Below are 15,443 nucleotides of genomic sequence, written 5' to 3'. Positions count from 1 at the left end.
AATGTTACCCGGTCTAACTTAAAATACAATGAATCTGCCAGACTGAAAACCTTGGCTGACGCCACTATACTATATATGACTAAAGCTTATTAACATGGCTTTCAAGAATCCCATAGAAAGAAAACAACTTTCTCTAGTGCATTACAAGGTATATTCACGCTCCTTCCTGACTATGGTCAACGCTATCCTCGAAGTAAAGGGGTCATAGTCCGTGGTGAAAATATTCAGCTATTTCAGATAATGGCGTTCATGCCTGCATTTAATCACGATATCGTTTAAACACAATGCTTCTGTATGGTAACAAAAGGTAAGAACGTTATTAACCAAAGTCCTCGCGTATCGGTATTCTGATAGAATTTAAAATACGTTTAAGCTTAGTCTATTAAAATAATATTATATATATATATATATATATATATATATATATATATATATATATATATATATATATATATATATATATATATATATATCTGCACAAGTTGTACTCTTTACCTATCTCCATCTTGACACGTGTCAATAAAATATTGTCAACAATGACAATATGGTACTTTGAAGTCAACGTGTTAGCCGTTTCTGTGTTCATGACTAAATATTATCTCCGTTCATAGCAAATCTAATGAAACCTACAAACTTTTGTATTAAGTCTCAGTAATTGTCCATTGACAGCACGCCGACAATAAATATAGGTAACAACGGCAAACCTGGTGTTTCTCATTGTCCATTCTTATGGTTTAACGAGATTCGGGTCAAAGCTCAGTCGTTGACAGCTTATTGGTATCAGAACTAGTGAGAGAGGGATTCACATCTGAAAGACTCGTGAGGACTTTCAAAAAGTTCTACGGTCGGTATGATGACATTGTGGCCAAATACGAAACCTCGGTCACTCAAATGATTAGCGACAGCATTCCCGGCTTTGACTTAATACAGTGATTCATATACTGTTTCACTTCATAAATTTGTAAATCTCAAATGTCCTGGTTATGTATTACCAGGACCTGGTAATGTATTATTTTCAGGTGCCGCAAACTGGTAAATTTCATCAATTTTGCAAAATAATCACAAACATGTTTTGAAGGCTGATATACTGATTTTCCTGATTTTTGTCCTTGACCTAAAATCTGGAGGGGAAAGTAGAGCTTTTCGTAACTGCCCTCCCACTGGCATACACGAAAATGTACCTTCCACTGAATTTGATGCCCTCTGCCCTCCAGTATCTATGGTCGACCCCCATTCCCAACAACAACAATGGAAGCTCCCAACTGCCCTCTCCCGATTACTGAAATGCCCCTATGCCCACTAGGCAACCAAGATCAACGCAAAACCGTGCGAGCAGCTAGCAGTATACCTTGGAAGATTGCTCCCCTCTAAGTTATGCGCTGTATCCCCCACAAGTCTATCAACGACGGCTTTCGCCTCCCTCTACGTATTTTCAGGTACCCACGGTCAAAAAGTTTCTACCCGCCCACTGAAAATAATTAATTTCTTCCCCGCCCACAGTAAATATCGATTTTTTATCCCCGCCCACTGATTAGTTTTTAAATTTGCCACTCCGCTGAAAAACTGCGCACAAACAACCTTTTGCACGAACAGTTAAATGGCGGCACCTGTACCTTGGGTGGAAATGATTATTGGACCAGTTTGATGTCACATTTCCTTGTTAAGGCTATAATCGTTATTAGTTGAGTTATTAGATGAGTTCAGTTAATGTTCCAAATCACAAGGAAGTGATCAAATGACCATCTTGCGCCAGCTTTGCTGTCCTTCGTACTGTTGTCCTTGGCAATGAATAAAAGAATCAGAACGAAGATGGGTATAAGACAAATATAAGTTCTGTGTATTGCGCATCAGCATTTTCTGCATACCAATTTACGTGCTGTAAGATGATGATGTACAACTCACTAAATTGTATATTGTATGTATAAATGTAAACAAGCCCTGGGCTTGGTACTGAAATCCATTTAAATCCATGTATATGTTTGTTTATCATCCAACATGCAGTCTGAATCTGAGCTTAGCAGTGTATAACTAATTGTTTACCATCACAGGAATCTGAGTATAGCAGGGTATAACTTATTGTTTACTATTACAGGATCTCATTGATGCAGCAGAGCGAGGTGATGTTGAGAGGGCTAAGTCTTTGATAGATGATGGATGTGATGTCAATGGTAGAGGTAACTTTCGGGGTTGGGTGAGTATTATGAACATTTTTCATGCTGTAAATATGTACAAAACTAATTCAGTGAAATCCGCAAACAAAGTATATAAGAAATATTTTGGTATGTTAAGGTCGCTATCTCTTATAACCGATCACTAAAATAGAAAAATAAAGTAAGTTTAGTGCATCACGGAAGAGTTGAGATTTCCCTAAATCTCGTGTATCACGATATCTGTAAGCGATCGCAGCCGGCTACTCGGTTGCTCGAAGGGTGACCCAAACAAGTCATCACGAGTTATGTTAATTTTCAGTGCAATTTTTGCGTGAATCGTTAGTTAACCTCCGACTGGAATCAACCACGGATTGTGTTCATAGATATATTCGTTATTGAAGAAATTAAAGTCCAACCTTTGTCGAAATCTTACGATATATTGCCTACTCAATGAAACGATCTCGGACACACGTATCCTCTTAGGCCTAAAGCCTTTAGAAGATCGGGTGATAACGCTCACTTGCTCACCGTGAACTGACAGATACAATGTTTCAGATGTCTTGCAAGTTTTATATTATTCTCATAACAGAAGTCCAAACGTTAATAAGGCAACCGGTGTGTCAAAAGCTTACCAGCTCTCCTAACACGACATGTAATTTCCATGTGCGAGAACACGTGTACATAATCACAAACGATACGGTCGTTTTCAGGGCTAGTATTTATATCAAAAGCAATTGTAGAGTACCGGTACTTTTCGGTCGTAGATGGGGGGGGGGGGGGGGGGGCTGTTTAAAAAAGTGGCTCTCTTCACCTGACTGGAATCACGGTCCCTCTCTTAGAGGGACAGTGCTGTAATATATTGATCATGGAGGCTACCGCCATGCTTTGATGTTTAGTTGTTTTCGATGTCATTGTCAATGAAACTATGGACTCTGCCTACAGTTTTGTAAAATACCATGTACACACTTTTTGGCAAGAATGCATCGTACCTGTACCGACTCATCTTTAGCAAAGTCACGTCCAAAAAGGGTTCACTTTAGCGATGTCATCGCATCATAGGCGCTAACTTATGACATCCACAGGAAGTTTTCTTCCTGTGTGCACGCCGATATACATGTAATTCTAAGCGTACACTTGGTTTGTTTTCATCGTATTTGTTCTCGTATGCACAGCAAATGTTTGACCAGTTTACACCTCTTCACGTCACTGAATGATTGACAATTGTTTGAATCACGGAACGACTGTTTCCTAGGGGCCATTCCCTTTGTTCCGAAAGCGATTTTTACCCCTAATCGTCGTAATTTTAAAAAGCTTTGTGAAACTTTGCTGGTTGTTTATGATACAGTCTATGCTTATGGTATGCCAATTATTTTTGTTTGAGAATCGTTTAGGCTGATTTTCAAGGAGCGGTCTACCTTACTGTTGCCGGTTGTCACTCAAGCACCATTATGAATTTTCAATGAGTTGGGGGTGTTTTATACCCCGCACTGGGGTTTAACACCGAACCATTCTTCATTTCGTCTTTCACTAACTTGCGTGAGTGAATAAGGGAGATGAAGAACATAGACACACTTCTGTAAGGGGCCACGTATAATTGAAACACGCGCAAGGTAAACGCAACTTCTGCACTTAGGGGGAGGGGGTTTGGCCGCATTTCGCTTAGCATGCGTAAAAATCGCAATACATGTTATTATATCGCAACATCTCGCTATACGTGTTTATGTAGCAAAATATTGCGCTATATTTTTTGGCGTGCACCAGGCCAGCGCAGTGGGGCACCAGCGCTACACCAGCATTCTTCTTACATACATGTGGTTCAATTCAGTGCACCGGTAAGTAAATTTGTATTTTGATACACAGTTTCAATTCAGTCCATTCTGTTGGTTGCGTTATTGTCGAGTCTGTGCTGAAAAAGGGTTGATTTTAGTGGGGGTAGTAGCGTATGCGTGATTTCGTATTGGTGTAATTAGTAATTACAGATTGTATGGTATGCTGATACAAAATGAGACTTGGATGGGTTTTCGTACTTCAAAACTTTCGTGGTGGTGGGGGGGGGGTTAGGGTGGTGGTTTGAGGCCGAACGCATGTTTTTATTCACGGTCCCTTTAGAGGTGTAAATGCTGTTAATATACTCTGTGAAGCTTTTCTCATAAACCGCCATAGAGGTAAACGATGATCTTGTCTCATACGATTCAGCATATTTTTAGCGGGAGTCATCGAGCTCGAACGATCGGACCTTAATAGATATAAGCTCGTCAATTTTATATAAATGCAACATTGAAATAATATATCAAACGAAACATTTCGTTGAATCTGTCGAAAACCCATCGTTCGAGATCTCAGGGTCTGGGAGTGGCACTGAATAATGAATGCAAATCAATGTTGACATCGGTATGTTGCAGACAGTATGAACGACACTGTTGAGTTCCATTAATCGCACATTATATTACCATGCGCTGCCCGTCGCATTTTGATCGGTCGAGCTGAACCACGTGACTGACCACAAATACACAGTAATGGTCTGTTTACATGCCCGTGAATATGAATAATAAGATTAACAACTCAAAGTATCGTAACTTTACATCTCAAACTTAAATCATAATCAATCACAAAATAAATGGAGCACTTGTAGGTCAAGTTGAGATACTTTTTTCTGAAAACATCTCCGGATTTGCCAATTTTTTACAGCGCGCGTGACAGTGCGTCGGGTATTAATGCTCAGTTTCTCGGGCCCAGTTGTCGTTCGCTCCTGAAATTTTCGGAAATTTTGACGGTTTTCTTGGGTTCGCTGATAATATAATGGAAATAACAGATTCCGCTCTGACCATTAACGTTTATTTGTGGGCGCGGGCTCGAGGAAAGCCAAATTAAAGGGGTCGGCAAGCCTCGCCCTTGCCCACAAATAAACGTTCATGGTCAGCGCGTCGCCCGTTATTTCTATAGTATCCGGTCGAAGCGAGCTCATTGCATAGTGTAGGCATGAAAGTGAAACTTATAATTAGACTACTACCTTCATAATAAAGGTTACAGCAGAATGTAAAATGGTGATACGGTCTTATTATACATTCTGTTATAATAAAAAAGAACGTTCTTGGAAATCAAGATAGATTATGTTGGGGCCATCGATAAACATAAAACATACTGGTTCACAGAAAGTTGAACCTGGTGAACGCTGTGGCAGCGGCGAAACGTGGCAGCACTATTCAAACATATTCGCAGTTGGTTCAAGTAGGCTTTTTCTTGCAAGTATTCGACTTATATTTGTGATCAAGATTGGGAGACAGCTAATAAAAATATGAAAAAAAACCTTTCGTAACAAAATCGCGGCGGTATGCATTGCACGTTCTCAGTCGATTGAATGTTCTTTATTGGGGATTTTTATATTGCATTGCGTATATCGTAGGTGATCCGGTGTACACACACATAATGTTGAATCATTAGCAAATTCTGCACGTCACTTTGTGATTGACAGCAGTTTGAATGGTCAATGGTTATGTTGTCGACAACACTGACCATGTATCGAAACGAACTTTTCATCAATAATTCGCTTGAAACTGTTAAAAGACAGTATTTAGCTCACAACGCTATGACTAAAGTATTCACAAAGGTAATGTAGATGATTCCTGTGTGTGTAGGCTAGATGAGGAGACTATTTGTTGTGAGGCGAGCGTGAATACCAGGAAGGTGTACAAAGCCATGACTTTTGATGAAAGAAAGCAATAGATAATGGCAAAATAATGAAGAATGGAGTTCAATTGACGGAACTACGCGTAAAAACGTCATTGCAATATTGTTAATGTACGGCTTCTAATATAAGTCTTTTTGATGTCATATCCGCCATAGCTGCAACGCAAAGCCAGTCCAGATAGCTGGTACGTCGCGTCATGGCGAAGCGACGTTGATGGACGTCCGTTTTGTGGAGTGACCGTGCTTCACATAAGTCATTTCATCTGTCATAGAATGGTCGAAATGAATTATTTTAATCCAATTATTTCACTGGTGATTGTAACGAATTTTAAAGATCTTTGTTTACGAATGCTGCAAAGACTTACAATGGACAATGCAATGCGCATTGTTTTGTTTTGTTCGTAATTTTTTTGGTAAATGGCTACTATGAGTCAATTGCTTACGTTTCTAGTTTTTATTTATTATTTGATTTGTTACCTTAAATATCAGTATGCAAGCTGTGTGTTTTGTTAATTTTTCATCACAATGAAAGCATACTCCTTGATTACTGTGCCTTTCTTGATTACAATAATATTGCAAACGTTTGCGGTATATGCCTCATACCATGCCGACATTATTTAGTTTTTATTTGTGAATAGCAATTTTAACATTGTTTACATTTTGTAGTACAATTCCACAGCATTGCATGCAGCTTCTAAAGGAGGTCATGCAGACGTCGCTGAAGTGCTGGTTAAACATGGTGCAGATGTCAATGCTAAGGATGACGTAAGTAAATGTGACTCTGTACTCGATAATACTTCAACAATTTCACGTATCTCTCTTCCACTTTAACGTTACAGTTACTAAATCGTATAATGCAATGACATTTTATGGTGTCCTGGTCATACAATCCCACTGCAATACTTCAAAATGTAGTGAAGAACAAATTATTCTAAGATGGCCACGGTCAGTCCGCAAAATAGCGTTCGCCTTGAAAAAATATAACGGCAGAGAGACAGATATACAGGGAGAGAGAGAGAGATAGAGAGAGGAGAGAGAGAGAGAGAGAGAGAGAGAGAGAGAGAGGGGGGGTGTCTTGAAAAATCTATTATCAAAATTTGGAATATTTGAAAGTGGATTATTTAATGCCTATGACGTGCTCTTTAGACAGACCTACTAAACTAAATGTGGTTTTGAAAAATTCACAAAAAGAGCTATTATTTAGCAAAGTTTGAGAAAATTGACATTAGTAGAAACAATAATCAATAATATTTGTCGCTATTTTGGTTAACAAATAAATATCGTGGCTTTCTAGCTCAATTTTAATGTATGTAAACACTTCAAAGTAGCTTAAATCTAAAATTTGTTTGTTCTTTTACAGTGTAAAAGTGAAAAATGCAATCATGATATAAATATGAAAATGATGACCTGTTTTATTGATTTTTAGTGATTTTGTGACAAATCATGAATTTTTAATGTCATTTTGTAAAAAAACAAGCGCGGTGACCCCATCTTTTCCCCAGTTTTGGACTGCTCTCATGTGTGGGTATTCAAAAAACCCATTTGAAAAAAATTACATTACTTTTCCTTTTTCCGATCGTACATCCTTAATTTCCCATCACAATGAAAGTATACTCCTTGATTACTGTGCCTTTTTTGATTTCAATAATATTGTCAGACTTTTTCGGTATATGCCTCATACCATGCCGACATGATTTACTTCTTATTGGTGAACATCAATTTTAACATTGTTGAAATTTTTGTAGTACAATTCCACAGCATTGCATAAAGCTTCTGGAGCAGGTCATGCAGACGTCGCTGAATTGCTGATTAAACATGGTGCAGATGTCAATGCTAAGAATGACGTAAGTAAATGTGACTCGGTACTCGATATGGATATCGGAATCGTAATACTTCAACAATTTCATTTATCTCTCTCCCACTTTAACGTTACAGTCGACGTCACTAAATCTTATAATGCTATGACATTTTATGGTGTCTTAGTTATACAATCCCATTGCAATACTTCAAAATGTAGAAGAACAAATTATTCTAAGATGGCCGCGGTCAGTCCGCAAGAGGGTGACCCACCACTCATATGGCGTTCGACTTTATTCAAATAATTTTGCACGAAGACCGGTAACAGTGTATCATTATTTCAAAGTTGTATTTTCATGTTTGTTCTGGCTGTTTGTTAAGCGATTTATTCCACAACAATAGCGTTCGCCTCGAAAAAATATAACGGCAGAGAGACAGATATACAGACAGACAGAGACAGAGAGAGAGAGACAGAGATTATGTGTGTGTTTGAAAAATCTATAATCCAAATTTTGAATATTTGAAAGTGAATTATTTAATGCCTATGACGTGCTCTTTAGACAGACCTACTAAACAAAATGTGGCTTTGAAAAATTCACAAAGAGAGCTATTATTTAGCAAAGTTTGAGAAAATTGACATAAGTAGAAACAATCAATAATTAATAAATTATCCTCTCCAAATCCTAAAATTTGGGGCATATTTGTCGCCATTTTGGTTAAAAATAAATATCGTGCTTTTTAGCTCAATTTTAATGTAAGTAAAAACTTCAAAGTAGCTTAAATTTAAATTTCTTTTGTTCTGTTACAGTGTAAAAGTGAAAAATGCAATCATGATATAAATATGAAAATGATGACCTGTTTTATTGATTTTTAGTGATTTTGTGAAAAATCATGAATTTTTAATGTCATTTTGTAAAAAAACAAGCGCGGTGACCCCATCTTTTTTCCCCAGTTTTGGATTACTCTCATGTGTAGGTATTCAAAAAAACCCATTTGAAAAAAATTACATTACTTTTCCTTTTTCCGATCGTACATCCTTAATTTCCCATCACAATGAAAGCATACTCCTTGATTACTGTGCCTTTTTTGATTTCAATAATATTGTCAGACTTTTTCGGTATATGCCTCATACCATGCCGACATGATTTAGTTCTTATTGGTGAATAGCAATTTTAACATTGTTTACATTTTTGTAGTACGAATCCACAGCATTGCATAGAGCTTCTGGAGCAGGTCATGCAGACGTCGCTGAATTGCTGATTAAACATGGTGCAGATGTCAATGCTAAGGATCGGGTAAGTAAATGTGACTCGGTACTCGATATGGATATCGGAATCGTAATACTTCAACAATTTCATTTATCTCTCTCCCACTTTAACGTTACAGTCACTAAATCGTATAATGCTATGACATTTTATGGTGTCCTGGCCATACATTCCCGCTGCAATACTTTAAAATGTAGAAGAACAAATTATGCTATGACATTTTATGGTGGACGGTCATACAATGCCATTGCAATACTTCAAAATGAAGAAGAACAAATTATGCTAAGATGGCCGCGGTCAGTCCGCAAAATGGGTGACCCACCACTCATATGGCGTTCGATTTTATTCAAATAATTTTGCACGAAGACCGGTAACAGTGTATCATTTTTTCAAAGTTGTATTTGTTCTGGTTGTTTGTTTAGCGATATATTCCACAACAATAGCGTTCGCCTCGAAAAAATATAACGGCAGAGAGACAGATATACAGACAGAGAGACAGAGAGAGACAGAGAGATGTATGTCTTTGAAAAATCTATTATCCAAATTTGGAATGTTTGATAGCGGATTATTTAATGCCTATGACTTGAATTGCTCTTTATATTAACCATACATTGGCAAATCGATTTTTGCTTACATGCTGATGGTATTGCAACTTTCAAATATTTCTGTTAGACACAACTGCATTGTATTATTGTCGGTTGTTAGGCCTCGCTGATGAACGCACCCATGCAGTACATCAGCCTGGTTTATTTCTCTATACAGCATAGTACGAAAGAACCAATCGGTACCGTTTAATAGTGTAATTTAGGTTAAAAGTTACGTGTGTTGAAATGTTTCTTCAACTGGGCGTATATTTGTTGATTTTTTTATTCTGAGATCACGATCGGACCTGACAAATCGATCGAGCTCGACTGTTGGGTACCCGGAGGTGTGTCTGCATTGATAAAGTTGTCTACTTTTTCCCTCTCTACTATGTTTGACAATGAGAAATCGGACGTTTTTCCGTCCGCTTTTTCCTGTTTTTGGTTACTTTTTCGGTGATTTGATCCGGCTCGCGTTTTTTTTTTTTTGAGCAAGCCCGCCAAGAAGACGAAGTCAACCTCTGGAATTATTTTAATGTAGCTCAAAACTACGTGTCACATAGTTAATTTATTTGAATCAATAACTTTGGGTAAAAAACATAATAATTAGTTGTGGAGTTCGTAGGAGTATTCGATATCTACCACTACCAGGCAAAATTCAGTTGAGGTGTTGGGTATGTCCGGTGCGGGCGCTATGTGTCATCGTATTTACTTGGCACAAGCTAACGTGTAGGCCGTAGTACGGGCGCTTGTCATCTCGCTGTAACAGGTGTCGAATCTAGTACACATATACATGTATTTGAAATGAATATACTAAACCAGACATCCATGATAGCGTGATGCTAGCGCCTGTGACTCGGTCTACAGTAAGCGAGCATCAAGAACCTAGTACGGAATAAATGAAAAGCGAGCCTGAACAGAATGCACATCCACTTAGGTATGAGAGTGGTCAATTGTAACGGAAAATGCATGATGACCGAAACAAATCGTGCTCCACCATGCTCCAATAACCGACAAGAACTGTTGACCTAGCATTCAAAGCTTAAAAATCTCCATACAACAGCTAGCAAAGTTATCATAAATAAAATTTGGCCAACAATAGGCGATATTTGGCGACAAACAAGTTACTGTAAATTTACTAGTGTCAAATCCTGATTTCTAGGAGTCGTACCTGACAAGGACAATCATCTAAGGTTGCAATTCTCGATGTACTAGTCATTTGTGTCGGTTGTCATGTCGACTGTACTGACCATGAGCGTAATATCTATATCGAAAATTTACCGTGTGTTAAAATTAAAGAATGTCTTTAGCCGAAAAGATCCGAAATCTTCGCAATCTACAAGCTTACATTTACACAATTCTCATTATTCATGAGGTTGGCGACTGACGTCTACTGATTAAACCATCCTACTATGCTGTACTGAGACATAACCCGGACTGGTGCTCTCGTCACAGCTCCTCTTTCCACTGGAGCGGAATTCGTTCTGATCTCATAAATGTGTGCCCTCAACGACGTTATTGGTCCTTCTGATCAGCGCTTAAAATGCATGCTAAGATTATTTTCGTGTTCAGATTGAATTTGACAGATGGATAGTAAAGTGATTTTGTAATGTAAACTGATCTCAAACTTGGCTTTGTAAATATGGCATGTGTCTTTTATTTTCTTGACGCTACTGAACATAATAATATTGCAGTAGACATCCCAAATTAGAAAAACTCGGGGTTTTTCTAATTTGTGTTAGAGTAATTTAAACAAAGAAAGTGTCTTTAAGCTTTAGTTATGAGACAGAAAAAATATTTAAACGAAAAAGATAAAAATCGTAGCATTGTATCTCTTTGTACTCACATTAATATGCTTCCATTTTTTCGTGGCTGACAGAGATCAGTATTTACAATGACAGAAGATCAACAATGCAATATTATCTGTGGTCTGGTAGTACGCAGTAATTTACTAAATGTTACATGAGCATAGTCTTATGAACATTTTTGATTCTGTTACTGCTTCAATTCTTCATTCCATCCTTGCATCTGATAAAAGAAGAATACTCGTCTTTTAAAGTTTCTGCTCCAGTAACTTTTAGTTGATCATAGCCTGCTACAAATACCTAAGTTATATTTACAATTAGTAATATCACATGACATGTTCTCGAAATGATGGTGTTCTTGCATAAAGCGACCTGCGTTTGCACTTTGTATGCTCTTGGTCAGAAGTGCGCCATTAGCGACACTCGTGCGAGAAGATTGGGAAGCGAGATCATGCTGAAACCACATATTACAGTGCTTGTATGTGTATCGTCCGGAGTCCAATGTGACACTTCGATACTCGTTCTGCTCAAAGCGTAGAACTATTAATTAATGATGTACGTTGGTGGAGCAAACATCGATGGCCTTTTTATACACAGCAAAATGACTGTGGCATCCAACTAAGGATGTTTCATGAGTTCATTCATCAGATTGCCGTATCTGATTGGATCCCACAAGTCACAGCACAAATTCATCTAACGGAAATAGCAGTAGTCAAAAGCAATGGGCGAATTCCCAACCTAAAAGCGAGTTAAACGAACTTACTTGTAGTAATGCATTGTCAGCGTGACAATTCAAAACACTGTACAGTTCATAAAACATTTGCACTACATACAGAGTCGTGCATTACACGGAAACTTATGACAGCAATCTTACTAAGCAATGTATATATTGCTGAACAGGGTTTCAGGTTGTTGGCTTCAGCGTGAAATCCACAGACATGGCCGTGGATCCATCGGCGGAATTCGAACCTTATGCAAGTGTAAAAAACAGCCCTCCTTCCGGTCCACCAATAGATCGATGGGAACAATTGCAATTTCCTTCATTGATTCACGGACTCTGAGAAATGCCTTCTCCTTCGCACTGGAGATCACTCGATTGGCTTGCTCAGAGGTACTTAGAATATATAGAGTATTGACTGCACGAGACATTCAGAGTTCTTTGGTACTACATTGCATTTATTTCAAAGAAGACAAGCTTACAGTAGCCATCACCCACGTTTCTCCCATGTCTTGGCACAGAGCGACGACTGACATTGTTTTCGTCTCGCTCCTTATATTCATTTGTGTATCCATCGTATTGTTAGGACATGTTTAATGACTGAAAAGTGTCTGGCTTCATTACTACAATACCTAAGAATTTCTGAAAATAGATTCCACCAGTCAATAAACGTATTGCGTTTATTTGCATGATGCAAAGTCGTGACGTCATTCTATTTTAACTGTCAATTACACAAAACTCATGTATCTCGTAATGTGTCCCTAGTTATGAAATGTATCAATGACCAGCACCATAGAAATAGTTTGATCTGTCATTCACAATTGTAACCAGCTCATTGACCTTTACGCAGACGAAAGAAGAAGAAAATAATATTCAAGAGGGAGGTCTCTGTATCACTACCTACACTGCACTTTGAGCAACTGTACATGGATTCATTAAACGCGAAGTTACAGGATCGTGGGCGCACAATATGGGTATTACTGATGACGCAGCAGTTTGCATCGCTTTTACCGTATGATAAAATTAAATAATCATGATGGGCTCTTTCGTGACATATGCAAAGAGGGGTCAAATGATCGTACAGGGAACACAATGTGAAACATATGCGCTCTCCTACAAAAACGGAACATTTTTTCAGTTTATTTTCGACTCAAGTTTAGTCGCTATATATTCACCGACATTATATGCAAGATCCAATGATAATGAACGCTTGAAACATGACAAAATTATGGGATTCTTGGACCAAACACGGCACGTCCGATCAGTAGCGTGGTTTTTTTACATTTGCATAGATTTACGATAATCCGGCTTTTATGGGGGAGTAGTCCCTTTTCACCCCAAGGACCCGGGTGTCTATATCAACTGTATACTTTGTCCCATTATGGATGTTATCCAAATATATCGTAATCAGGGAATATCCATAAACATGTCATTCTGTATCGTGGTTCGACCGCCCAGAAATATAGTTCCCGTTTTCACGTTTCCTGACTATATATTTAAGATTACGAGAATTCCAACAGTGTAGTGATGGAGTGTTTTTAAACACAAGTTAGAAAAATAAAAACGTATTTTATCACAAAATTATTGAGAATGTGAGAACACACGGGTTCAACACTGGTGTTCTTATACTCTTCGCATACAAGGATCGGAATTGATGTTTTTTTCTCGGTTAAGTTAAATACTGCAGGCTGCACCTGATCACCATAATGCTTTGAAAATGACACAATCTTCGGACCCTGTGCGTTGAAAGATTGTTATACAAGAATCTTTCAGTGAACAGGGTCCGAAGTGTTTTGCCTAAACTAGTTATAAGGCGTCATGGTCTCGTAGGGCAATAGAGACGCCAGTAAGACATGACGTCAGTAACCGTATATCGCCATCGGCCGCTGTGTATCTCGTTTATTTCATTGTGTGTGACTTAATATTCCGTAAAATCGTGCCCTACGTTGATGTCGACCAACGAGACATCTAATGTGTCAACGTGGCAATAGCGCTGATCGCAAATGACGTCACTTTTTCTATCATCAATATTCATCAATAAATATTTGTCAGCATTTTCCGCATAAACGACGACAATAAAACCTGCTACTGTTACCATGCCTACAATTTGTCCGCATCATTCAGGCAGAGTTGTCTGAAGTCGAGCGTCGTGCAGCTATACTTTTTAGTAAGGCCAAAAAATAATAGGGTTGTGTCTAGTCATTGACATGTGCAAAAATTATGGCGGCGACGGGATTTTTTTTCATTTTTCTATATTTTGGTGAAATTTGATACATTAACTTTTTTTTCCGTTGGGGCAAAAGAAATACACACAATAAAGACTTGACGCGCACACTTCGAAGTGATGCGCGATGCGGGTGGTAAACAGAAACAAATCATTCTTTATTGCCTACCAAACCTAAAATGCGATCTACGCTATCAGAGGTTATATGTGTACTGGAGATTTTTGATGACCGAATGATTCAAGGAATCTTCTATGAAAACTTAGCGGCAAATGGAAAAGACAAAAAACAACAGAAAACGGCAAACAAAAACAACAACTCTGCACTTTTCCATCTATTATACTATCAGTCAGTGTGCTTGCAGTCAGTAGCATAGTCTTTAGACGTAACACTTTCGAATTTCGGGAAACTATATCTTCTATACAACAATTTAATAAAATCGATTGCAAGTGTCCGAAAAAGTATTTCATCAACCTCTAGTATTATGACGGTTACACTATTTTATTGTAAGTGCTTACTCTTTCTATCTATTCATTTTTCGAGATATCTGCGACACACAGACATCTTGAGTGGTGTCGTCTTATTGCACGTCGAAGCGAACTGAAACGGGGTATACATTGAGTCTTAAGAAAAGTGACCACCACTGCAAAGTGTTCTTCATGTTGTGGAGTTGGTAAAGCATTATTCATGCCAATGATCCATTGAAACTGAATATGAGATAAATGCATTCTATATTCAAACCTATCTTCGCCAGGCAGAAGTTGCGCATTTGTACAAATATTCACGATACAATATCTAAAAGCGGTGTACTGTATGTATATTGGTAACTTTGAGTCTTAAGAAAAGTGACCACCACTGCAAAGTGTTCTTCGTGTGGAGTTGGTAAAGCATTATTTTTGCCAATGATCAATTGAAACTGAATATTTCATGTCATGTTACGGATGTACGGGACGGGGTTTAGCGCTGAGACTAGCTGTTTGCTAGCCGTAGCTGATTTCTCCTACCGTGGTGTTGCTTGATGGAGGATATTTTAATATATATATATATATATATATATATATATATATATATATATATATATATATATATATATATATATATATATATATATATATATATATAATACATCTGTGTATTGACAAAAACTATGAATTGAATCCATCTAAATCTAAAATGAGTCAAACCTTTTTAATAAAAAGCCTTTTGTGCCCAATTTTC

General features: G+C 37.9%; 2 protein-coding genes across 2 annotated transcripts in view; both read left to right on the top strand.

Annotated features, from left to right (window-relative positions):
* Positions 1 to 15,443, top strand: part of LOC139127769 (26S proteasome non-ATPase regulatory subunit 10-like) — a 534,262-nt gene that overhangs the window by 232 nt on the left and 518,587 nt on the right. The gene's annotated exons all lie outside the window — the stretch shown is intronic.
* Positions 1 to 15,443, top strand: part of LOC139127770 (gastrula zinc finger protein XlCGF57.1-like) — a 305,983-nt gene that overhangs the window by 39,935 nt on the left and 250,605 nt on the right.

Source organism: Ptychodera flava, unplaced genomic scaffold (assembly GCF_041260155.1).
Source record: "Ptychodera flava strain L36383 unplaced genomic scaffold, AS_Pfla_20210202 Scaffold_36__1_contigs__length_1797346_pilon, whole genome shotgun sequence".
Taxonomy (NCBI): domain Eukaryota; kingdom Metazoa; phylum Hemichordata; class Enteropneusta; family Ptychoderidae; genus Ptychodera; species Ptychodera flava.
This window is presented reverse-complemented; position numbering and strand designations above follow the sequence as displayed.